The sequence below is a fragment of the Puma concolor genome, chromosome B1 (assembly GCF_028749965.1).
Source record: "Puma concolor isolate L17-30 chromosome B1, mPumCon1.1.hap2, whole genome shotgun sequence".
NCBI classification, from domain to species: Eukaryota; Metazoa; Chordata; class Mammalia; order Carnivora; family Felidae; genus Puma; species Puma concolor.
The window spans coordinates 196,789,075-196,814,089 of NC_141670.1; the positions used below are offsets into that span (position 1 = coordinate 196,789,075).

The following is a 25,015-nucleotide window of genomic DNA, read 5'->3' on the forward strand; positions in this document are numbered from 1 at the left end:
TTGGGGTTTAACTATACAACCAGGAATGTCTGCTATAATTCACATTTGTATCTCAAAATCTAGCAGACTGCCACCCACATATTAGGTCTTTTCCAATAGTTGTGGCAAGAAAACCCCATTATTTCTTGTACTTCCAACTGCCTACTCAAAATCTCCACTTGGATTGCCATCTAACTACCAAGAGGTAGGCAAGAGAAATGGCACAGATTCTGCCTCACAATCCTCAGAAGGAACCAACCCTACGGAAACCTGAATCTCAGACTTCCAGCCTTCAGAACTGTGAGATAATACATTTCTGTTGTTTAAGCCACTGGTTTGTGGTACATTGTTACAGCAGCCCTAGCAAAACAGTAGACTTTTCATTGCCTACTAGGTAAAATCTCTGTTCCTTATCATGATGTACAGGGTCATCCAGGATCCAGTTCTGACCTGTTTCCTAGCATCTCCCACCATTCTGTTCTCTAGACCCTTTTCAGAGTTCTTGTGATATGACCTTGGGTGTGGCACGTGTTCCTTCATTTCTGCCCACATCACTTTCTCTCTTTCAGAGTCAGCTCAACTGTCATCTTTTTGGAGAGGCCTTTCCAATCCTGTCTCCCAGAGGGACTTTCTTCTCTTCTGTTTTCCCCTTGTACTGTGTGCAAACCTCAGGTGAAGCACTATTCCATTGAATTACTTTTGTCTTTGTTTTATGACTGCATCTGTCTGTCTAGACTGCAAGAACATTCAGAGAGTAAATGGCTTCCTATTCACTTTTTTTTTTCCTTTTAGTGTCACAGTCAGGGAGGTGGCTTATGAGATACAACAGTCTTTGCTGGGGTGTTACTAATCAGCTGAGGAGTTGAATATGATCCAGTTGAAAGTGGGTGGAGTAAGGGTGGTGAGAACTTGTTTTACATTTACTCTGCTGCTAACTTGCTGGGTTATCTTGGGCAGATTCCTTAACCATTCTGGGCCTCTGCATTCCTACCTTCAGAGTGAAGTGGCTGATCAGATGCCTTCTAACGATTCCTTAGTGGTGGCCTATGGGAATCTCCCCCCAAAGATACTCTTTTGTGGGATTTTCAGAGAAAGCCAGACCAAAATTGTAAATACTGAATGAAAGAATTTCAGGCAGACTCAAGTCAAAGAGCAATGCTTCCTAACTGAAGGATCTGTTCAAGTCTCCACTTGTTCCCGTGGAGCCAGCCCTTTCTTTTGCCCCCTGGCAAGTGTGACTGCAACCTAAGTTCACAATGGCTGGGAATTAAGTTTTAGTTTAAGTTTTATAACTAGACTTTTTAGGACCAACTTCTCTTTTTCTGGCATGGATTTCAGGGGCAGTTAAAAGGAGGCTACTTAAGGAAATGGAATAACTTCCAACAAGATACCTGCAAAACCTGAATGGGAAAACCCCCCAGGGTAGAAGGTGGAGCTTCCTATGGCACTCAGGTTCCTCCTCCTTTCTCAGCACCTGAAATCTCTCCCAGAGCAATAAAAGGCTTATTTGGTGAGAGGAGGATTTTTCCATTGTGGAGCCACCTGAGCTCTGTGTCCCTAGTGGAGAAACAGCTTTGGACTGCTGGTGAGCCTAATTTTGTGATAGAAAAAGACAACAATCTTTATTTTTGCAATGGAACCAAATTGTATTGGTTTCAGATTAGGTCTCACATGGGAAATTCTGTTTTTGCCCTTTGTGAAAGCTGCTCCTGAATACTGAGAATCAACTGAGGGTTGATGGGGGGTGGGGGGGAGGGGAAAGTGGGTGATGGCCATTGAGGAGGGCACCTGTTGGGATGAGCACTGGGTGTTGTATGAAACCAATTTGACAATAAATTTCATAAAAATAAAAAAGAAATAAAATTTAAAAAAGCAAGCAAGCAAGCTCCCTTTACTTCAACAGTATTCTCGGAGAGATCCATATCCTGACAGCCTGGAACAGTTATAGAAAGTGTTCCCATGGTCTTTGTAACTGATTTGTCTGAGGTATTTTGTATAGTATTTGATTCACAACTTGTTAGCTTGTGCAAATTGTTTGGTGTCCATGCTACATGGTGGTCTTGATGTAAAATGGGTATAATGATGCCTTATTACCTCTTACATTTTACTTCTAACAAAACCATTCATTTATCTCATGTAAAGTCTTCCAGTCAGTGATGTTACCCCTGGTTTCCAGGTCTACAATTTGTTCAAATAAAATTTGACTTTAGTTTTGCAGAAGAACACTTACTTAATTGACTTCAGAGGGGGGAAAAAACCCCGTTGAACTGTACGTTGTCATAGGTCTGGTAGTCACAAACTTGGGTTCCTCAAAGGCTTTTGAGTAATAATAATTCAATAAAGATTCTAGTGACATTTCTTTCTAGGTCATACTGTATTCTTTTTCTTTATATTTGCAATTTCACTCCCTGCACTCCCTTGAATAACCAAGGAAGCTGATGTTATCGCATCTACCTACCAGATAAGAAAATTATAACTTGAGGAGAATGAGCAATGGTTCCAAGGTCACCCAGTGGCAAAAAAAAAAAAAAGAAAAGAAAAAATAGAGTCAATACCTAGATCTCCTGACTCTATATCCAATGCTCTTTCCACTACAGGAGTTAACCATGTATTGGAGTTGTTTAATTAAGTTCAATTATGATAACTGACTTAATATTTTGCATTAACCCAGAGTAAAAAACATATTAGATGACTGCTATGAGCCAGGCTTTCTGATATATGTTGTTTAACTCCCAACCCCTGTCTGGAAGAAGCCCACAATTGAGTAGTCAAGATAAGATTCCTGCAGAAATAGACCCAGCACAAAGCAGAATGTAGATAGCTCAGGGGTAAGAAAGTGCTCAGATCAAGAAGGCCTTTGAATGTGTAGCTAAGGAGTTTGGAATTTATTGGCAGGCCATGGGGAACCACAGAGAGTCTTTGTTGAGTGTCCTTAATAAGATTTTCTTAAACAAAACAAAACACAACAAATCACAAGAAACAACAACAAAAACATGGGAAGAATTGAGAGCAAGAATTTGCATCTCTACTCCCCCCAACTCAAGAAAACTGGAGGAGGACAAGCAAGATGCAAGGGTCTTTTCAAGTCACAGTGAATGAGAGAGAACTGGGACTCCCACCCAGTTCACAGGCATCCTCTCCCATTTCCTTTCCTTAATTTCTAGTGTGCAGACAAGGTAGAAGTTGGCTGGGCAGGAAGAACTGATGGGCCACACTTCCTTTCTCTTCTTCTCTGGGCCATTGCGTTCAAGTCTGCTGGCTCTTAGAGTCAATTAAAATCATTCCTCTTTTCTTCCTGGCCCTTTGACAGTTGCCTTATCTGTGTGACTTGTTTTGGGTGGTTAAGCAGACCTGATACACGCAGTGTCTTGAAATGGCTCTGCTTGCAGGGCTTTGCTCTATCCTCCTCCGTTGTCACCACATAAGCATGTCCAGGTTAGCTCAGAGTGAGACAGCACTGCAAAACTGAACTGCAGAGAGGGCCAGTACAGGGTAGAGGGGAGAACTGGGGCTGTCATTGCAATTTAAGAGCATTTAACTATCCCCACACCTACTCTTCGTACAACATCATGCTATTTTTCTGTAGCATCTATGCTGAATCCCATCCGTGTCGAGGGTTACGTGTACGGGTTTGATCCTAGTTATACCCCTCCTTTAAGTACAGTCCTGATATCACCTCCTTCAGGAGACTCTGAACACTTCTAAATCATACTAGTTGTTCTTTTCTCTGGGCACCTAAAGCAAGTAAAAATGAAGACTCTGATTAGTACACTGTCTTTCAATAGACTGTTTTGCTTGAATGGCTTCTTCAAGCAAATATGTAGCAGACAGGGATTCTAGGGAAGAGGCAGAGAGAGCGTTTGGGGGACCCAAGTAGCCAGATGCTCCTAAGGTAGAGAAGAATCCCCCATAGACACCTAGAGCCTCTCCAAAGTTGACTTCTTAGGAACTCCAGGAAAAGCCATTGTCCAGCCAGGCAGCATGGAGATGAGGCCTGAGAGACTCATGCAGAGGGCAGAGGGTGAGAGATGAAATTGTGGGCAGATATTTGCTAAGAGGGAACTTGAATTTGTGGACAAGCAGGGCACTGTGTCATTGTCAAAACAATAATACATACAGCTCTCTTTCACTGGTCACCTACTTTGTGCCTTTCCAGTAGACACTATAACTCCCATTTAATAGATGAAGAACCTGAGGCTTAGTAGGGAAGTGATTTACCCAAGATCAAAAAGCTGGTAAGCAGAAGAAATACAATGCAAACCCAGGCCTGCTTAACTCAGAGCCCGACACTTTTCTGCCCTGCTATTTCCAAACTATATTAGGAAGCTGAGAAACTACCTCATCTAATTAGGCTGGGCTTTCCCCCAGGGGGTCAAACCATGGGGCAGAGTTTCTAGTGGGAAAGGAAATTGTGAAGGGTCCTTGGAGAACTTGTCTGTCATCCCATGGACAGAAGTGTACCTGGTTCCTCATGTTCCACTTTCCAATGTCTCAGCTGGCTATAGCATTGGCTGCTGGAACACAGTGGTACTTGCTGGGGAGGGCATCAGAGATTCTAGCTCTGGCTTTACTGTGTGATTCACAAACTTGCCTTGATTAGAGTTACTTTAACTATAAAATGAGGGATTTGGGCAACAATCAGTTCAAAATACAACAATTTGGCATCTACTAGGGCGAGTGGATGAATGAGGGTGAAGAGAGACACAGAGAGGGGTGAGTCCCGACTTCCAAGGAGCATGTGGTCCACTGTGGGCAAAAGCCCAGGCCCGGGTTCCTTTGACACAAGTCAAGCTGTAGTGAGAGCTATGGCAGAGGCGTGACCAAACTGTGGGGGCGTCAAAGAAGGAAAGACCTGGAGGGAAGGCTGGAGGGCAAGGTGGCGGCAGGCAGGAAGTTGACAGACAGGAGGCCTCAGGAATGAGTGGTGTTTATAAAGAGGGATAAGGGTCTCATTTCATGTAAGTATCTCTAGAGTCTGTTAGAGTGCCCATGACAGTTCTCGATGACTGCTTACTGACTAAATGAAGAAAGGAGGGTGAATAAATGAACAGCCATTTCTGCCACAGACATGATAGTTTCCATTGTTTATAGGTTCTGCAGGGCAGCAAAAAAAAACTAGTTGTTTCTGTTTTATGATATGGCCAACCAATCTGACATACATGGAAAAACACTGTACTCTTATTTTTCCTTTGGAGTTTAAGAGCAGTGCTTATTATAAACATTTGGAATTGTGGGGAAATTATAAAGGTGTGACTAATCTTATCACCCAAAGATGATCAGTCTTAACATTTGGTATGTATATTCTCCCAGTCCACCTTCCCAGTGCTTACACACACACACACACACTCACACTTTCTTTTTATCCATACATAGAATGAAAATGTGTTCAGACAAGAAACAAAATGAGAGAATGTAGATTGAGTAGTCTCATTTGACTTTTATATGAAAGTGGAACCCATGGTAAAGTAAAAAAGGGCATAATATGGCATTTTAGGCTAATGCTTAAAATATGAAAATCATTTCCTTTTTTCCCAAATATTCATTAACCAACTCCCCACCATATACAAGTCCATGTACAAAGTACTTCCCACTGTACTAACCTTTTTTAAAAAGTTTATTTATTTATTTTGAGAGAAAGAGAGAGAGGGCAGGGGCAGAAAGAGAGAGAGAGAGAGAGAGAGAGAGAGAGAGAGAGAGAATCCCAACCAGGCTCTGCATTGTCAGCTCAGAGCCCCATGTGGGGCTCAAGCCCATGAACCGTGAGATCATGAGCTGAGCCAAAACTGAGAGTTGGATGGTTAAGCAATTGAGCCACCCAGACACCCCATTACTAACATTTTTAAATATCACCACAATTTTGCAAATTTTGGGTGATGCTGTCTCCATTTTAAAGAAGTGGTTTAGAAAGTTGCCAAATTTACTCAATGGAAACCCAAGTTTGTCCAACTGAAAGCCAAGTGCTTGAAGAGCTTTCAAGAATGTCAGAAGTGGTGTTCCAGAGGTCTCTACACAGGACTGAGAACCAGACTTCTAAATGTCATAGGATCCTTCCCTGAGTTTTCTGTAGAAGCGGGCTGCTCCAGCCAGATGTTGGCTGCTATGCCTGTTAATGTCCCTGGGCTTACCACTCTGACAGCATTGGCCATCTGAGTTTCTGCAAAGTGTCCTGGTCAACAATCCCTCAGATATTCTTGCCAATAGACTGCATCATTTGCCAGCTACATGAATGACCCATCTTGGATCTGCAACTCAGCAAGATTTTAGATCAGTATAGATCAGCTATCAACCGACTGCAATCACAAGAGAAACCCAATGGGAGAATGAACCAGCTGAGCCCATTCAACTCATGGGATCATGAAAGATAATAATAAATTGCTTTTTTATTTGGGGGAAGTTTTGTCACACAGCAATAGATTATCATAGCAGTGACATTGAGTTGGGTGGAAATTCAGACCTAAAGGAAGTTTTTTAGGAAATTTTTTCCAGTAAGTGCATTATTGGCTTTAAAATAAATTCATATGTGGCAAAGGTTGTTTTTGACTATTATACAACTGGCCACTTCCATTAAATGTTGGCACTAAGGGAGTTTTCTGTATATATATTGGCAAGAGGCTCTGTGGACAGACATTTCAATAGATTAAGGCTTCAAAAAACCATTAGTGTATTGAAAAAAGGGAAAAACATGGTGTCCAGAGCCAAGTAGCATATAAATATTCCTAAAAAAAAAAAAAAACACAGGAAAAAATATTTAGAAAATTTTTTTGAGAATAGATTAGGCTAATGAGTAACTTCAATACAGGGCTTTAGCAAGTTGAACTTGTCAGTCTCTTCTAACTTTCTTATATGATAACATTCTGGGCCAGTAGATTCAGAGGAAGCAGACTTGCATTCCTGAACTAATTTGCTTTTGCCCATGGTATATTACACTTTTAAAGAGTAATATGGATTAAGCAGACTAATGTCATAATTAGGGTTTGTATGGATACTCTTTACTGAGATTCTATGAGTTTTTACTTTTTCTTTCAGGTTCTGTAAGTAATTTGTTGACTTCATGCACAAATTTGAAAGTTTGTTTTAATGATCTGGAATATTTAAAGCCACCTTTGAAGGCTTGTTAGAATCCTCCTGTGAAAGTCAGCCTAGAGGTGTGTATGTGTGTGTGTGTGTGTGTGTGTGTGTGTGAGAGAGAGAGAGAGAGAGAAAGAGAGAGAGAGAGGGACAGAGACAGAGAGAGATTCAGCGAGGGGCATGAAGAAGAAGAGGAGTCAATGATGACTTCTAGAATTCCAACTTACACATTTGTTTGGATAGTGCTATTGTCTAAAATAGGGAGCTCTGGAAGGTCAGGACTGAGTGAAAATCTCATGAATCTGATTTTAGAGAAGTGTCAATTTTCAGATTTTGGCTGGGGAAGAGACTAAGAGTGGTGATATAGTTGCCAAAGAGAATGACTAGGAAAGTTGTATAGAACATGTATGCAAATGCTGTATTAGTTTACCAGGACTGTCATCACAAAGTGCCACAAACTTTGTGTACGGTTTAAACAACAGACATTTATTATCTCAATAGTTCTGGAGGCCAGAAGTCTGAATTCAAGGTGTTGGCTGGCTTGGTTCTTTTGCACAGCTCTGAAGGAGAATCATTTCCAGACTTTTCTGGTACGTGGTTCCTTGGCTTATAGTATCATAACTACAGTCTTCCCATGTCAGTCTTCCTATGTGTGTCTGCTTTCAAATTTCTCTTTCTTATGAGGACACCATTTATATTGGATGAGAACTCATTCTAATGACCTCATTTTAATTTTATTACTTCTATATAGAACCTCATTTTAATTTTATTACTTCTGTATAGACCCTCATTTTCTAAGGTACTGGGGTTTAGAACACCAACATATGAAGTTTGGAAGGAGGAGTACATTTAATCCATAGCAAACATCAAGCTTGTTATTCTAACTTAGATTTTATGTTTACTTGGGAGTAGCTTATTTGGGAGTTAATACAAATGAAGAAATGTACTCTCCTTCAACCATTCCTACTGCTGCTACCAATTTCTGCCACATGTGAGTTTGAGGTGACTTCAAGATATTCAAAAGGACCTTTTAAAAATATATATTTTTGTGTCCACCTAACACCACATATTGGATGAGTCCATTTATATTAAATGTTCTGAATAGGCAAATCCATACAGACAAATCAGTGGTTGTCTAGGACTGGAGCTGGCAATGGGATGTAGACCCACTGTAAGTGGGTACAGAATTTCTTCTCGGGGTGACAAAAATATTCTAAAATTTGATTATGTTGGGTGAACTGCACAGTTTCTGAATCATATCTCCATAAAGCTGTTACAAAAAAGCACATGTTAAGTCAGCAGTTGGATGTAAGGGTGCTTGGGTGGATTCCAAAGTCCTAAGATTTTCAGTCATGTGATTCTAAGACCCTATCTTCCTTTAACTCCCTGGATCTGTTTTATTCTTTGTAAAATGATATTAGAGTCTTCGATAGTTGATCCCTCTATGATTCAGTTAAAAACATCACCTAATATCCTTCTTTTACCTGCAGACTAGCAGACTAGACTAGGGAAGACTAACTTAGAGCATGGGCTCTGGAGCAACAGACCTCAATTTGCATCCAGCTCTCCCACATGGTAGTTCTGCAACTTTGGGCAAATTCTGTACTTCTCTGAAGTGTGATCTCCAAATAGGAGTATGGAATGGGAATGATATAATAATTATTTTCTCACCGGCCTATCAAGAGGGCCTAATGTGATGATATTCTAAAGGGCTTAACAAGCATCTGGCGCATGGTCAGTCCTATTATTACTATCAGCATGAATTTCCCAAGATCAAGACGAATGCCTCTACCAAAATGAGCCAGATAATCCTTTTTTAACAGGAGTTAAGTTGTCCTCTCACGTTGGATGCTCTATCAGTTACACATCCTACACAATTTTTAATTTTTAAATAATTTGACACAGTAGCATCTGTGTTAGTCCAGAACATATTTTCCTCACCCTGCTCCCGCCGTCTGGTAAGATCTTTGTGTTATCAAATAATCAGTTTGCCTCTGTTTTCAAGAGGCACCAAATGTTGTGTAGAATGTGACAAATCTGTGATCATTAACAGCAATGTTGATGAATGCAAATACATCTCTTTAATATTTATTGAGCACCTACTTTGTTCAAGACAATATGTCAAGCACAGAGAAGGGCATGAAAACGAGCTATATAAGGGTGATACTCCTCTCAAGAATCCCATGAATCAGTGAGGCATATACTCCCAGGTATACAGTCATGTATCAAATATTTTCTGAGCTTATGAGGGAGCTGGAAGGATTTACCTGTAACTGATAGATGTATGAACTGGGTGCTGATGACGCTGGAAGAAGGGAATGATTAACTCAATGTGGAGATGACATGGTGCCAGATGGCGAGGTGGAAGAGGGACATTCTGGACTGAAATTGGGAAACGCAGTGAACTTCTCACTATTATGCAAACAAATCATGCCGATTTATGACTTGCATTTCTGATTTGGAGACCAGGGCAGGATTCATGTCTAGGTGGAGGTGCTTCTGAAATGAACAGTGGGATTTGGAGATTTCGTGTAGGGACCAGGGAGGGTGATCACAGGCAGGGAACCTGGGGTTGGGTTATAAAAGGCCTTCATGCTAAGCGAAGACAAGAAAAACTCTTAAAGGGGAATGACAAGCCCAGAATTATGCATAAGAATAGCAGTGTGTGTGTGTGTGTGTGTGTGTGTGTGTGTGTGTGTATGTGCGTGTGTATGTGCACGTTTACATACGCACATGTACGCGCTGGAGATATAACACACAGGCTGCTTTTTTTCTTTTTTGCTTGATGTTTACAACCCCGAATTTTATATGCATTGATCAAGAAATTGCTTTTTTTTTTCGGTACTGAGCAACACCAAACAGCATGTAGTTTCAACATCAAGCTCACTGCTGACTCATTTGTCTCTCAGCAACTGAGACTTTTCATTGTCAATAACGTTAATTACATCCATCATTCATTCTAAAATGACCCTTATTATTTCTCCTCCTTATACCATTCTCTCCACGTGGGCTTGCATTTGGGTGGCTGGAGATCAGTGACGTCAGGGCTGAGATTTCACCATCTGGCCATCAGAGCTCTGGAAGTACAAGTCAGACTCTCGGGCTCTCCTGTGGCTCTGCCTCCCACCTTAGGTGCCCAAACTGAATTGGTGAGCCATTCTCTGCTCTCAAGATGCAGAGAAGTATATTTGCTGTTTACCAAATAATTTTTCATCTCAAAGGTTTGGGGCAAGGTTTGTAGAAAAAAGAGAGTTGGAAGGAACAAGTCTTATGTTATCATTGAAAGAGACTGGACCCTGAGATCCAAAGGCCCAAATCTGAATCCCAGACCTGGGATTTTTTTTTCTGGGTAACTTGAGCAAATCTCACTTATTTTCTGGGTAACTTGAGCAAATCTCTTGCCTGTTCTGAGTCTAAGCTTCCTCCTCCTCTCCCAAATGAAGATGGCAATTTTACCTTATAGGGTTGCTGAGGGTTGAACATGAGATTCTGTATGTAAAGCAGGCAATCAGGACCTTGGCTCAAGGTTGGCCTCTGTTCTAAAAGTCCCGAGATAAGTGACAGCTATGGTCTTTCACCTTCTGCAGGCTTTAGAAAGTCAGTGTATAAAGGGGAAAAATAGATTAAAATCCACCCTTGAAGATTTAAACAGGATAGCCTCGATGGTTTTATGCCGACAATGAGATTGCTTCTGGTTAGTGGACTACGTAAACAAAAGAACAGGTAGATAAACATATATTTGAACTTTGCAATCATATTTATCATAGAACAACATGCTCATTGCGTTAGAAATATATCAGAACCCAGAACCCCTGAGAGAATGGAAATGGGCCCATACCCAGGCCTGGCTTCCTCAGTGTGCATCCTGTGTGGTTACGAGAGTCTCCTGCTGGAAGGCTCCCGTGCTCTGCTGTTACCATCTTGAAAATCTTAATAATTTTTGAACAAGGGGCCTCTCAATTTTATTTTCCTCTAGGCCCCGCAAATTACGTAGTCAGTGCTGGTCACATCTTCGCATTATCATTTCCTTCACTCCTTCTCACTTCCATGTGGTACAGTTGAATTCACATAAGATAAATGTTTATATGATATGTCACCGTAGCAGTGTAACTATCGTACAAAGCACCTCAGTGCATGCTAAAGTGCCCCCTGGGACGTTGGTATAATTGTCCCCACTGGAAAGACGTGTAATTCGTTCAAGGTCACACCATCCGTAAGCGTTCTGATCCCGACTGGTATATCTGCCTATTATTGCTACTATGTCATGATGAATGAGGAAAAACATGAAAAGCAATTCCAGTTCAAAATTAACACAGAGCAGCAAATACCCAACAGGAGGATATTTGGACTAAACCGATAGGCTGGGCCACCCTGGACCCAGCAACACATAATTTATTTATGTTCAATTTCCCCAGTTATGTGCTTTCTTCCTGACATACAGTCTGTGGGGTTTTGCTCATCATTGTATTCCCAGCACAGTGCTTGGCATATAGAAGGTGCTTAATAAATATTTGTTGAACGGAGAATCTTCCTGCCATGTTCTTCTTCACTCAGCATTAACATGGCCTTCCTTTTTGTAGACTCATACCTTTATGCTTCTCTTTTTGAAGACCTGTCTGGCATGAGAATGTTCTTTAGCCACTTAATGTCTGATCTATGAAGCAAAAGGGCCCACAAGCATAACAAACAAATAAAAACTTTGATGACAACTCTTTTCATGTAAAACGTGGCTGTTCTATTGTGTATTTTAATGCTGTTGGAACATTCCAGTTAGCATTTTCATTCTCCACTGCCTGGGAGTGCCTTGAAAAAGGCTTTGGGAGGGAAGGCTCCTCTTCCAGGTTGCTGTATATATACATTTAGAGCCACTTTATTGAGGTATAATTGACATAGAAAAAGCTGTACATACCTAATGTATACAATTGGATAGTCTGGAGATAAATATACACCCATGAAACTATCATCACGGTCTATGCAATAAATATCCAGCCCTCCAGAGTGTTTCCTCCTACCCTCTCTATGTGTTATGATTATGATTATTCTTGGCGTGATAAGAACACTTAACATCAGATCTATCTTTTTAGCAAGTGTTAAAGTACATAATACAGTATTGTTAACTATGCTGTTTTTCCCCAAGCTATCAGTGTCTCCCCACCACCCTGGGGACTAACATACCCCCTCAGTGTCATTCTTCACTCGTACCTTACTTGGCCCCATAGTCAATGTGTCACAAGGGGCTACTGACTTTTCCTCTTGAATTTCTAAACACTACCATTCCTCGCCATGAACCACTCCTCTAGCTTGGACCTCACTTGTCTCCTTTCTGGAAGGATCCAACGTCTTCCTGGCGGGACTCTTCGCCTCTTTACAGCACCGCCACCACATAGTCCTGCCGGAGAGGCCTGTCCAATCCAGGGCAGACACCACTCCTAGGCAGCTGGCAGCCGGAGGTGTGTTTCCTCAGCACCCCCCTGTAGCTGGGGCAAGGAGTCCTTTCCTCCCGCGGGGAGGATCAGAAGCGCATCTCTACCTGTATCTCACTTCCCTCCTTTTGCTCCACAGAACTTTCGCTCTTTTTTGTGTGTGTTTTTGTGGCTTCCTGCCCTTGTACTTGCTTTTTCAGTGGGAAATGCCCTTTGCTACTGCTTTTTCCCTTTGATCTGATACTTTTGGTTTCTCTTTGTGACTGATGTTAATTGCTGACTCCTCTGGAAGCCCCCACTCACTCTCCCAGGCAGAGTCCCTTCTTCGTGCGTGCGTTCCGCGAACGTTGCTCATCTATACACCTGATGAACCTGGACTGGATGCCGAAGATGAATGAGACATGGTTCCTGCCCCGACCTACTGAAAAGATGCCCTCCCCCACCTTGTGCCCTATCACTACTTCATGCACTATTTTATTATAGCATTTTCCAGGTTGCTTATTTATTCAGCTGCTTGATCCTTCATTCGTTCATTCACTGAGCCTTCATCAAGCCCTTGCCTGCCCTGTGCCCAGTGTTCCGAGAAGCACTGGGAACACAATGAACAATAGTCGGGTTTGCTGAGGGATAGAGATGAATCCATGGGTCATGCAAGGCCTGCATAATTCTTGCTTGGGCAAAGGCTATGAGGAAGTTTATGGACCTAGGGGATTTTATAGCAGGATGTTTGATCTGGTCAGGGAGGCCAAGGAGATGGCCAGGAGAAGTGATAACTGTGATACAGCCTGGAGAAGGAAGAGAGGAGAAGCCTTTGGGGAAGAGAACACAGAAAGCACACCAGCCCGGTGGCGGAACCGCAGATGGGGAATGAGAAGACATGGAAAAACTTTGATAAGGCTGGAGTCCAAGGAGCCAAGAGAACAGCAAACATGATGTTGTTGTGGTTGGTAATGATGATGTGAAAGTTTATTGCCTGCCACTGAAGCTCGGTGGGAGCCATGAGGAGGTTTTGAGCAAGAGACTGAAGTGATAGGATTACAGATCTGAAAACACGTGGCTGGCCTGCATTCAGAGCAGATTGGAGGAGGGTGTGGATGCCCAGGGAGACTACGAGGAGGAGGCTGTTTTCAGTCAGTCACTGGCTTAGGGCAGCTTGGGGTAAGTTGGGGGGGGGCATGGAGAGAAGGGGTTAGATCTCGAGCAATTCAAGAGAAAGAGTGGTAAACCTTGGAGATTGGATGAAGGAAAGGGGGACGTGAGAGCAACCTTTAGATTCCCATTGATCTCTAACGATTTTGAATTCAGAAACCCATGAAAATTAGAGACCGCTCGGGAGACCTATATATATATATATGTATACGTAAGACATTTTGCCCATCACTTCAGAAAGATACATAGACCTTCTAAAGCCCATTCATGAACCCCAGGTTGTAAAAGAAACTATTTCTTACTCCTTATTATACCTCTAGATCCTACTCTAGAAAACAGCATCGAATCTAGTGCTCAGTATTTGTTTGTTGAAGCAGTTAATAAAGGTAAGACAAGAAGCTGATGGTTAATTCTCTCCCCTTCCTGCTGCAATACGGATGTAGGGGTTTTAACAGATGAGCTGCAACTTACATGCCTGTGAACCAGCTGCCCATTAGCTTGCAAGGCAGCATTAGGTGGAAAAGTCCACAAATGGACCCCTGAGCATCCAGGTGGTGGAGAGGAATAAATTTTAGAGTATTAAAGCTCCAAAGACCCAAGATTTGTCTGCAGCAGATGTCTCCCCGCAATGCTAAGTGCTTTGGGCTGAAGAATAAAACCGTCTGCTGTGATTTTTTGTGGGGGAGTGCATCATTTGGAGATGAAGCCAGTCTGCCTATGGCTGAGTGGACAAGGTAAGTTCATGTCTTGCATTTCATGATTCATTTTTACCTTGTGGAAGAAGCAGAAATGGTAATTGTGTTCATAGACAGAGATTGAGGACAGAATCATGCCTTTGCAGATAAGGCATTTCAGGAGGCCAATAAAGATAAGGGGGAAAGAAATGCATAGGAGACGTTTTCAGAAAGATTTAGTTCACACGTATTAACCCAGGCTGGGCTGGATTTTTCTCTCTGTGTCTTGGGTGGCCTCATGCTTGGAGCAGGGAGAACCGTCATCTGAACCACGGACTCTTCAAGGGGTCTTAGCGGTCACCTGACTCATCCTCGCATAAGCACAAATTCCCTCTGCAGTGCCCTTTGCAGGTAGTTCCTGGTGCTTCCATTGTTGAATAAGTGAAAGGAAGTCCCACCCTGACTTTACAGTTAATGCCAGGAATGGCACATATGCTTCAATTTGCATGACAGTTCCAGTTACTTGACAGGGTCTGCCTAGAGCAGAAGGACTCCAAAGCTGGGTCTGGATTAAAGAAAAAGAAAAAGGAATTGATTATTAATGTCTGTCAAAGAGGAAGGAGGATGAGAGTGGTACCCTGGAAGCCAAAAATGTTCTGCTCTTGTCATCCTTGGGTTAGATTCTTCAGTCAATTAATTCACCTCATATTTATTAAGCATCTACTATGTGGCAGCTGTGATCCTAGGGGCTAGGGATCTGAATCCAACGGTTATTTCCCAGTCCTCATTTTCCTGTCCTCTCTGCAAAGTAGCCAGACTTGGCCACCTTTTCATTCTTAAGATGCCTCCCACCCCCACCCCCACCCTGCTCTGGCTTCCCTAAAACAATATCCTCTCTTTCCTCCCATCTCACAGGTGATATTGGACCTCGCTTTTCTCCTCCTCTTCTCTATCTTAAAATGGTGGACGCCACAAGATTTGGCCCCAGGTCGCCTTTTCTTCTCTGTCTTTATCTAGTCCAGGCCCATCCACGTTTCTAAATGCCATGTATATGCTAATGACACTCGGGTGTATGTCTCTAGCCACAAAGGGAAACCTCTATAACCACCTGCTACTTGACAGCTCGACTTAGATCTCTAAAATGCACCTCAAACATAACACATTCGAAAGGGAGCCATTGAGTTTCTGGAATGCCTCTATCTCCCCCAAAGATAACCTCATTTGTTTGCCAGTCTTTCCACCTCAGGAAATGCCTCTGCCTCCAAAACTTTGGACCAGTCTGCCCATGGCAGTCTACACCTTGACTGCTGTCTTCTTCCTGGCCTGGAGTGTGTAAGTAGACCCCCATTTGCTCTCTCTGTTTCGATGGTTGCTTCCCTTCGGGCCCCTGTCTGCACAATAAGGAGAAGTTGTAAACATAAGTATTACTAGTATCATGTGAGTTGCTCATTTAAAACGCTTCTTCCCTGTGAAGAAAACTCAAACACCACCTTCCCCACGTTTCCAGGGTGACTTTCATCTGCCTGCGTCTCAGACCTTACTGCCCTTACTGTCTTCAGCCACTCACTAGCTCACTTTCTATTCCTCCAACAAGCTATTTATGTTTCCTCCTCAGGGACTTCACACTGTTTGTTTCTCTTGCTAGAATACTCTTCTTTCTGATCTTTCTGCGGTTGGCTCCTTCTTGTCTCTTAGATCTTAGCTTAAATAGTACCTTGCAGCGTATCTGTATCGTCTTTCGTCTGGAGGATGCAGGCACCTCTCTGCTGGCTTCTGCCTCTGTCTCCCACTCCCATCCTCGCTCCACGCCTCGCAGATTTCAGCCTGGTTGACTCAGCCTAACTCCGTCCAGCCCCTGCCGAGCCCTCCAGCCTCATCCTCGCTGGATTCCTTGCCTTACACAAGGCAAGGAATGCCTTGCCTTTGCTGAGTGGTGGACTGCCTCTGAGTCTTTTCACGTCCTATTCCTCCTGCCCATACTCTCTGCCACCCTTCCTTCTGCATAGCCTCTACTCCTCTCAGACACAATTTAGGAAAGCACATCTGAGTCTCTCCTGACTTCAACTTCCTGTGTTGGGTGTAGGAAAGCATGTGGGGCTCTTTTCTTGTGTTGTTGCCTGTTTCCTGGTCTCTCTTCTGATAGCTCTCTTGAAAGTAGGGATTTGGAGGTATGGCCTTATCTTTATCCCCGGGGCCCGGCACAGACCTTTGCGCTATCATAAACATTACAGGAAGCTTCCTCTACAGGATTTCTGGAAGAGGGCAGTGGGATGGCTTTCTGCTGGGTGGATCAGCCAGTGTAGTACCCATCTCCAGAGTTCATGAGCTCTAAGTGAGGGCTGACCCCTGGGGATAGAATGAACGACATTATCCTGCCAGTAGGTGCATCGTGGAGAATCGAGTCTGGCGCTCTTGGTACAGTTCAGCTATGAGGTTTGCATCTTGAAGCAATTCAGTGCTCAGTGTTTGACATGGGGGCCTAGGAAAGGACAGAACATCAGCAGATATTGGAAATGAGCTGAAAGGACAGGAGAGGCTCAGGTCCCCCAGGAAGTATCATTGTGTCCAGCCCTGGTGGGGCTGCCCCCTTCTCTGGGTATTTCCTCTCACAGGCAGTGGAGTGTAACTGGCCATGTTGCTGTTTAGTGACCCTGCCCCCCTGGCTGCACCTGACTGAGCCAGGAGTAGGCATCCAACTCCACCAGGGCCTGTGGGACTCTCCATCTTCCAGAATTTAATAATTACAATAGAAAAACACAGAGTCTGGAAGGTGGTGGTACTGACTCAAGCTAATGGCTAAAAAAGCTACAAACTCCTGCTGTTGGGATATGTCCATTTCCTTTCCCTTCCTGAGTCAGACCCTCTTGATTCTATGACACAGGTCCAGTAGCCCCGCAAAGAGAGGGAGGTAGTGCATTTGGGATGAAAGAAACTCAAATGCTTTCTGGGGAGTGGACCGGTCTTCCAGGAGTGAAGGATGTAGTGAGAAGAGAGCCAGGGGTAGATTTCAACTTACCATGTTGAGCTGAACAAGCGCCTTTTCCCTATAGCAAAATTAAGGACTTCCAGAAAACCAGGGCTGAAAGTATTTTACTCATGAGGACACTGTGACCCAGAACGGGGTCCTGACTTGCTGAGGCTCCTGCCATCAGTTAATGGTCAGGTCGGCTCTTAGCTCAGTGTTCTTCTCACCATCTCAGTTGTCCTCAGTCTGTTGAGCTGGGCTCAGCTCATCGGTCAGCAGAGATTCATTGTATTCCCCTTCAGCGTCCCACTTGGTGGCTGCAGCTGATTACCTCTGGAGTCCAGGAGCCCAGGGTTAACCACCCCTCCCAACTGCTATGTGGTTACCAGGGGGGTGTGTTTATCTAGGGCATCTGCCAGCCAAAGGACCCAAGTGACCATCCCTTAAGATTGTGGGGCTGTGAACTATAATGTGATGATCACATGGCAGGGCACTGGCACCGAGGAGCATCCATCATAATAACATGATGTGATGTGAGCAGCGTGGAGGCGGTCCTCGAAAGCTGCCCCACCCACCCACGCCCTGCTAGCCCTGCAGCCTTCCAGCAGGGCTGCATTCCTGGCCTCCGACATCACGCTCGTTACATTGCTTCCAAATTTGGTTGGATGCCATAAATGAGCTCCTCTTTCCAACCAAATCAGTCTTTCCAAAGCAAGAGGATGTCTGTTGTCTCTGCAGGAAGCAGATTCCCAGGGAGACCTGTAGGCAGGCAGTGCTCCTGTCTGACTTCCCCAGTTGGTGTGAAGTCATTGTCCTCGGGGGGGGGGGGGGTGATCTGAGTTTTGCTTGAATCAGAATCCCTGGTATGACTGTGAGAACGCAGATAATTGGGCCTCTTGCGGACCTACGGAATCCTCACCTCTGTGTTATTAACACGTCCCTCAGATGAGGAAGCTCGCTGGTCTCAAGAGTTCACTGGAGTTGGAAAAAGCAAGGAATTTAGGTTGGGGAGATAGCGGTTTCCTGACCCTGCTGTAGACTTCCTAGCTGGGTAATTTGCATGTGTCTCTCACCTTCTCTGAGTATCCTTGTAAAGGAAGGAATATGTCTTATCTATATTGATCTCTAGCCCGTGCCGAGGACACAGGTGGCCCTCAACTAATGTTGAATGAATGCCTGCATGACTGAAGACCTCAGCCCACTCTGCACCTAGTGACTGAGTTGATTCGGGAGAGACACCTGTGCGGCATCCTACATATGGTAGGTGCTCATCAACACCTCAGTACAGTGGCTTGTCCTCGGCAGGTAACCTGAGTAGAGAAACAGAAGTGCGGAGGAGATGACAGGTGTTCAGAGACTTCTCTGAGACCCAGCGGTGGTAGGTGCTTCCAGAAAACTCCAGACATTCCTTCTTCCTCTGCTTCCTATGGCCTTCCGTCCACTGTCCTGGGAGTCACCAAATCAGTGAAGGTCAGCCAAGGCCGGTCACAGAGGAGAGGGCTAGAGCTGCCAGTATGCCATCTTAGGGCAGAGGAGGCCACCAGGTGGCTTCCAGGTCTGTGTCCAGAGGTGGAGGGGCATCTTGGCTGTGGTCAGCAGCTAAGGGTAGGTGACATGTGGAGGAATGACGACATCAGTGGTTTGAGGTTTTGGGTATGAATAAATAAATCCTGGTCTTACAGGTGGTACCACTGGGACAAAAATAAGTAATTTCTTCCAGATGCAATGATTTTATCCATGAAAAGGTCATAATGTACATCCTTCCCTAAATATTCCCAGGATTTTTGTGAGAATTAAATGAGGCAACAGGGATGTAATGATTGTCTCCATATAGATCATATCGTGAGGCTTTCTCCTCAAAGTGTGGTTCCCAGACCAGCGGCATTGGTGGGACTCAGGAGCTTATTAGAAATGCAGAATCTTAGGCACCACCCCAGACTTACTGAATCAGGACCTCATTTTAACATGATCCCTAGGTGGTTTGAAATACACATGAAAGCTTAAGAAGCAAAGAGTAAACGATTTTAAGGAAGTTTTGGTTCTCCAAACACCTTCTTTTTTTTTCTAGGCAACCCTCTGAAGAAGGGAATGTGCTTATTTATCTCTGTTTAATACCTAGAAAGTAATTGACCCTTAACTGGAGTAGAAGGAAGGAGGGAAGGAAGGAAGGAAGGGGGGGGAAGGAAGTGAGGGGGGAGGAAGGGAGGGAGGTGGGAAGGAAGATCTTACTCTCACTCACTACTTGGAGCCCTTTACCCAATATTTCTCCTGCTGTAATAACAGGACATGTATGTGGTGATTGCAGCTGCTTCACAACCACTGATGCCAACCACAGATGCAGGCATTTAGTATGTGATTAAGGACAGAGGAATCCACTTAATGTGGGTTATGGGAGATATTTGGCAGGAACCAAGGGACAGGGGTTGGATTTTAGTTTCCAAAGATAATGTCTTTCCCAATTATTTAAAGCCCTCAGTAACTTGGATCACACCCAGACAGAAATAAGCCTCCTTAAGTCAGAACTGTGTGAACAGCTCTTCTGCTCACGTTTTCGGCAGAATCTTGACTCTAATGGTCTGTTCAGGTGCTTATGTAACATGATGTGGTGGGGTTGTCCAGCTGGATCTTTGTCAAGTTGAGACCAACTAACTTACCCTCTATAAAGGAGAAATGCTTTTTGTTTACCAGATTTTACCACCAGTGAAATTAATTAAAGGATTAATCTATCCTATCGTTCAACAAATGTGCTTGGCATGGGGTTACCATAGTGAGCGTGCAAGCAATCCCTGCTTCTATCAAGTAATTGCTGGGTAGTGAGGTTGGAATATGAATTGAGCAATTACAGTGAGGGTTCCGGAAGTACGGGCTGATATGGGCGAGCATGGCAGGCAAACTTAGCCTCATAAGGGTAGAGGTGATGGAGAGAAGTGACCTGGAGGCTGATACCCAATGAGTAGGAGCTAAGCAGTTGGGATAGGAAGGAGAAAATGAAGCTGATACAAAGAACAGCCTGGATCGAGGTCTAGAAGCAAGAAAGAGCATGCTGTGGCAGAGGAAGAGAAGCAGTAAGTGTTTGGATAGCTAGAGTGACTGTATGGGCTGCTTGTGGGTATATACATGGCTGGGGGGAGTGTGATGACAGAAGGGGCTACAGAGGTAAGCAAGGGTGGGACCTCCTGGGGTGTTTTGAATCCTCCTAGGAGATTTGCATTTTATCCCCAGGTCACTAGAGGAAGCCTTTGAAAGTGTTGGTGGGTCTGATACATTTCCAGTTTTCTGCTCGAATGGACCAGTGGACCCCCCTTGTCACTAGGGCACTGGGAAAAGATTTGTCTCTGTTCTGTGTGTCTCACCCTGACCTCAGCAGCGGGGTGGCTGCTTCTTGCTTTGCATCCCTTAAGCCTAACCAAGGGTTGGTTTGTGTACTTCTCCCAAGAATCGTATTCCTCCACCCAGCCTTCATCGGTGAAAATCTCCTGGTCGCTCTGCTTCCAGTCTGTCTCGTGCAAAGGTCTACTTATGATAGTCTATTTGTCTGGGTCCCCCTGCCTAAAGGAGCAAGTTTAGCTCTGGCAGCTTTGAGCCTGAGCTGAGAAGAGCTGCCCTGCTGGGCCTCACCAGTGGCAGCCCTGTGGCCACCATCCCAGCAGCTGCGGGTCAGGCCATTACTGTGCAATTGGTTTATACCCATTAGTATATCGGCTGAATGTAAGACCCTTCATTGCCAAGGGCCTTACTATGAGCTGTCACTTTCGGAAGGTTTTTGAGAGGCAGGGTGGCCAGAACATGGGATTGAGGGTCAGAAGAACTGGCATGCATTGCGGTCCCTTCCTGCCCTCCGTCACTCATTCCGTGACCTCGGGTGAGTCACCTGAATCTTCATCGCCTCAGCTGTAAACGAGGACAAGCAAGATCAAAGAAGATCGTGTGTGGGAAAGTGCTTTGTAAAGTTCTATGAAAGGGTGAGTTTTCATTGGCACTCTGGGCATTGCTGGCTTCATCCCTGGCTACACCACCCCTTTCTGGCACCGCTGAAGGCAGATAGGGCTCAGGAGCTGTGCATTTGCTCACCTTCCACAACTAATCGCTGCCTTCCTGTCTGAGGCTTGCAAATTAGGTTTCGTTTTCTCACGACTCCTGCCCTCCGTCGCTAATGGATAACCCAATTAGAAACCATTCGTCCAAATGTAAATATTATTTCAGCTCAAACTTGTTGAGAACAAACAATTTTCGGTGACACGATCCACTTTGAAACACTTTCTGGTGGACCTGTGGTATACACACCCAATTTGCTTCCCTTGTATGTAATTATCTCCTCAAGCTTCTGCTGGCATTTTCTGAAATGTTAATGGCATGACATTAAATTCTAGCTCATTTCAGAGCTCCTGTTTTCCTCTACAATTTTTTTCTCAGGGAATCTTAAAAAAAAAAAAATAGGTCGACCGATAGGTAGGTGAAATAGAAGAGCATTGATTGTCCCTCTTCAAATAATTGCCCTCCAAAATGCAAAAGACTGACACGACAGCACAAAGGGGAGATTAAGGTTCAAACCATTTGGATGAACATGAAATTTAGAGATTTTTAATCTTTGAATCTTATCCTTGGATGGGATCCTCACCATCTCCTGGTCTCATCCATCATACACGGTGAGGGTTCCTGTCCTGGAAATGACGATAGTAGAATGTCCAGGCATTTATATCCAGGTCAACCTAAAGAGAGCATAAGGGATTCTTCAGAAAAGGTGGGGCCCCTACAGGTTATGTTCTCCCTAAAACCTCCCTGGAGTGTCCCTCCCTATCAGGTGGAGACGGTGATTCTCTCTCCTTGCTTCCAAGTGGTCCACATTCCTTTCCCCATCATTTTCCATTTACTGTCCTTGCTTAGTTATCTGTCTCCCCCCGGTAGACCACAGTCTCCCAGAAGTGAGGGACTGGGATTCATTTGCCTCAGCAGCATGACTGTATTGGCCTTCTAACTTGTTTTTCTGACTTGACCTCATCTCTACACCATCCTCCCCATGGAAGCCAAGGAAGCCTTTAAGATGTAAATCAGATCAGTCCTTCCCCTACTTAAAACCCTTCCCTGAGTACTCTCGTTCTCTGGAGAAGTCCAAACTCCTTCACGAGGTGTAGGGGGCCTTTCATTGTCTGGACCTGGCTTAGTTCTCCAACCTCATCTGCACCCGTCCTCTCTCCATAGGGGGAGCTCCACCCACCAGTGAGCCACAGTAACTCCCTGAATACATCCTACCCTCTCACATGATAACAGCAACTGCTATTTACTGAGCATTTGCTATCCGCCAGGTACTTTCTCTTGCTCAATCTGCATTCTTTTTTTTTCTTTTTAAGTTTATTTATTTATTTTGAGAGAGGACGAGTGGGTAGGAGCAGAGAGAGAGAGAGAGAGAGAGAGACAGATGAAATCCAAAGCAGGCTCTGGACTGTCAGCTCAGAGATGGATGTGGGGCTCGAACGCACAAACCGGTGAGATTGTGACCTGAGCTGAAATCAAGAGTCGGCCACTTAACAGACTGAGCCACCCTGGCGCCCTGGATTCTTAATCGACCCCGTAGCAACCCCATGTGATAGTTAGTATTATCCCCTTTTACAGATGAGAAACCTGACCTCTGAAAAGGAAAGGAAATTAGCTCCTGGCCAGACAGTTAAGGGCCAGTAAAGGGTTAGGAGCAGGCCTTTGACTCCAGGGCCAGAGATTTTTGCCCACCATGTTCTGTCGAAGACGTGACTCTCAGGTGGAAAGAACTTACTTCCAGCTGAGACGTGACTGTGCCCAGAGAGATAAGCGACTGCCTAAGAGATCTGCTAAATGTCCCACCCAAAGGAGATTTCAAGGGTGCTGTAGGAAGTCAGAGCAGCACAGCACTTTCAATTGCAAGGGTCCATTGTTACATTCAGAGGATAAAGAGGACTTGCACGGTAGAGAGAGAGAGAGGCTGTTCTGGGCAGGGGCATCACCCGAGGAGGGCTCACAGAGGGGAAGGCCCCAAGTATGTCGGGGGTGAAGCAGAGAAGGGCTCCCTCTGGCCAAAGTATAGAATCTGGGGAAATGTGGAATGGGCCAGGAACGAGGGGACAGGTCAGCTACAGGAGGCTCCCCAAAGCTGGGCTGAGAAGCTGAGGCTGATCTGGTGGGCCATCTGAGAGATACTGATCACCTTCTGGCAAAGAGCTGCTCTGATCCCGTGTTGTTTGGGGGGGAAAACAATATAAAATCCAGGGTGGGTGAGCAGGGGGAAGGAGCAAGTCACGAAGGCCCTGTGACAATGCTTTTGCAACAGTTCTGACAAGAGCAGGGGCTCTGTAATTGCAAAGCAAAGGCCTGGTCCCACAGGTATTTAAAGCCACCTGGTCTATAATTTACATTTTCATGACATTGCTGATTTTGCTGCTACTGATGTCTGGGGACCTCTGAGGCACTTTCCAGTCACCCCCTGGGTGGCCAGAGGCCTGTGTGTGGCACTGAAAGAGCCCTCTGTTAGGGTCAAGAGCCCTGGGGTCTCAGGCCGGGCCCTGCCCCACTGGTGGGATAGTCTTAGGCAACTTTTGCAGGTTCCTGGGCTTTTTCCATGTTTGTCCCACCCAATGATGGGCTCGTCTAATGCCTCAATCAAACAAGGGTTTTGGTAACATGGAAACACTCTCCCAGGACGTTTGGAGTGCCTACCATGTGCACAGCACTGTGGGTAACACCGGAATAAGATCCGGCCACTCGTCACCGCTTCTGCCCGAGTTTAAACGGTGTGCATATATAATAAAGGCCTTTTGAAAGCAAGCAGGCGAGAGAGGGGCATCTGATGAGTAATGTGGCCAACAGCGGGTGAGTCAGTTTACATGAAAGCACCTGACAGAGCCCTGTCTCTGTTGATTTGCAGTTTGGGTCCTTTGCACCAGAACATTTAACCTGTTCTAAACAAGTCAGAGGCTTCCATAGCTTTTAGCCAGGAAGAAAAGGAATCAGATCCCCCTGTTGGAAGACTTGATCAAAGTGGACCTTGGAGCACAAAGCAAATGCGTAGTAGGACCTAACCGAATACAATCGGAATCAGTCTAAGAAAATTCGTCGCTTTTTTTTTTTTTTAACAGGCATTCATTCACTTATTTACTCAACGTTTTATAAGCAGCCACTCACTATGCGGGTTTCCTTGATTGTTGAATTGCACAGACTGTCAGCTCCTTGGGAGGAAATATATCTTGTCCATCCATGGGTCAGCAGGGCTGTCTTGGAGCAGTACCTCTCCGGCCCAAGGCCACCCCGCTGAGTGGGTCGGCGCTGGAATCCAGCCTCTCTGCTCTGCTTGTTCAGAGCTGCTGGAGCCTGGAGGCCTTCATTCTTAATGAGCACAAAGGTCCTGTCTGGGTGCTAAGCTGCCGCCTGAGGAACTGTGTGTTCCCAGAGGAAGCCTCTTTTCTAATGATGCAGGGCAGAGGGACAGTTTTCTTCTTCCCATATGTGTGTTCTTTATGCGATCAGAAGCCATCTCTGCTATGGGTCTGATGTAGCACTATACCCTAGCGCTGTTGTTGGATTTTTTTAAGACATTTATTGGGGGCCGTGTACTGGGTGTGGCGTTCAGTCCTGCCCCATCGCTCAAAGATAAATAGGGCAAAACTCTGACTTCCAGTCTCGTGAGTCATTTGGTAAGTGTCTGATAAAGACACACGTGCAGTGAGAAGGGGTTCCTTCCTCATGCTGGGTAGTTAGGGATGCCTTTCAGGAGGTACCTCCTGGTTAAGTTT

At 44.8% G+C, this 25,015-nt stretch overlaps 1 long non-coding RNA gene across 1 annotated transcript; it reads right to left on the reverse strand.

The window, feature by feature from the left end:
* Positions 1–21,708: 21,708 nt before the first annotated feature.
* Positions 21,709–24,710, reverse strand: LOC147582101 (uncharacterized). Its single transcript, XR_015250589.1, has 2 exons — positions 24,408–24,710; positions 21,709–21,967 (listed from the first exon to the last, which is right to left on the reverse strand). It is a non-coding gene; the product is annotated as an uncharacterized LOC147582101 (long non-coding RNA).
* Positions 24,711–25,015: the final 305 nt, after the last annotated feature.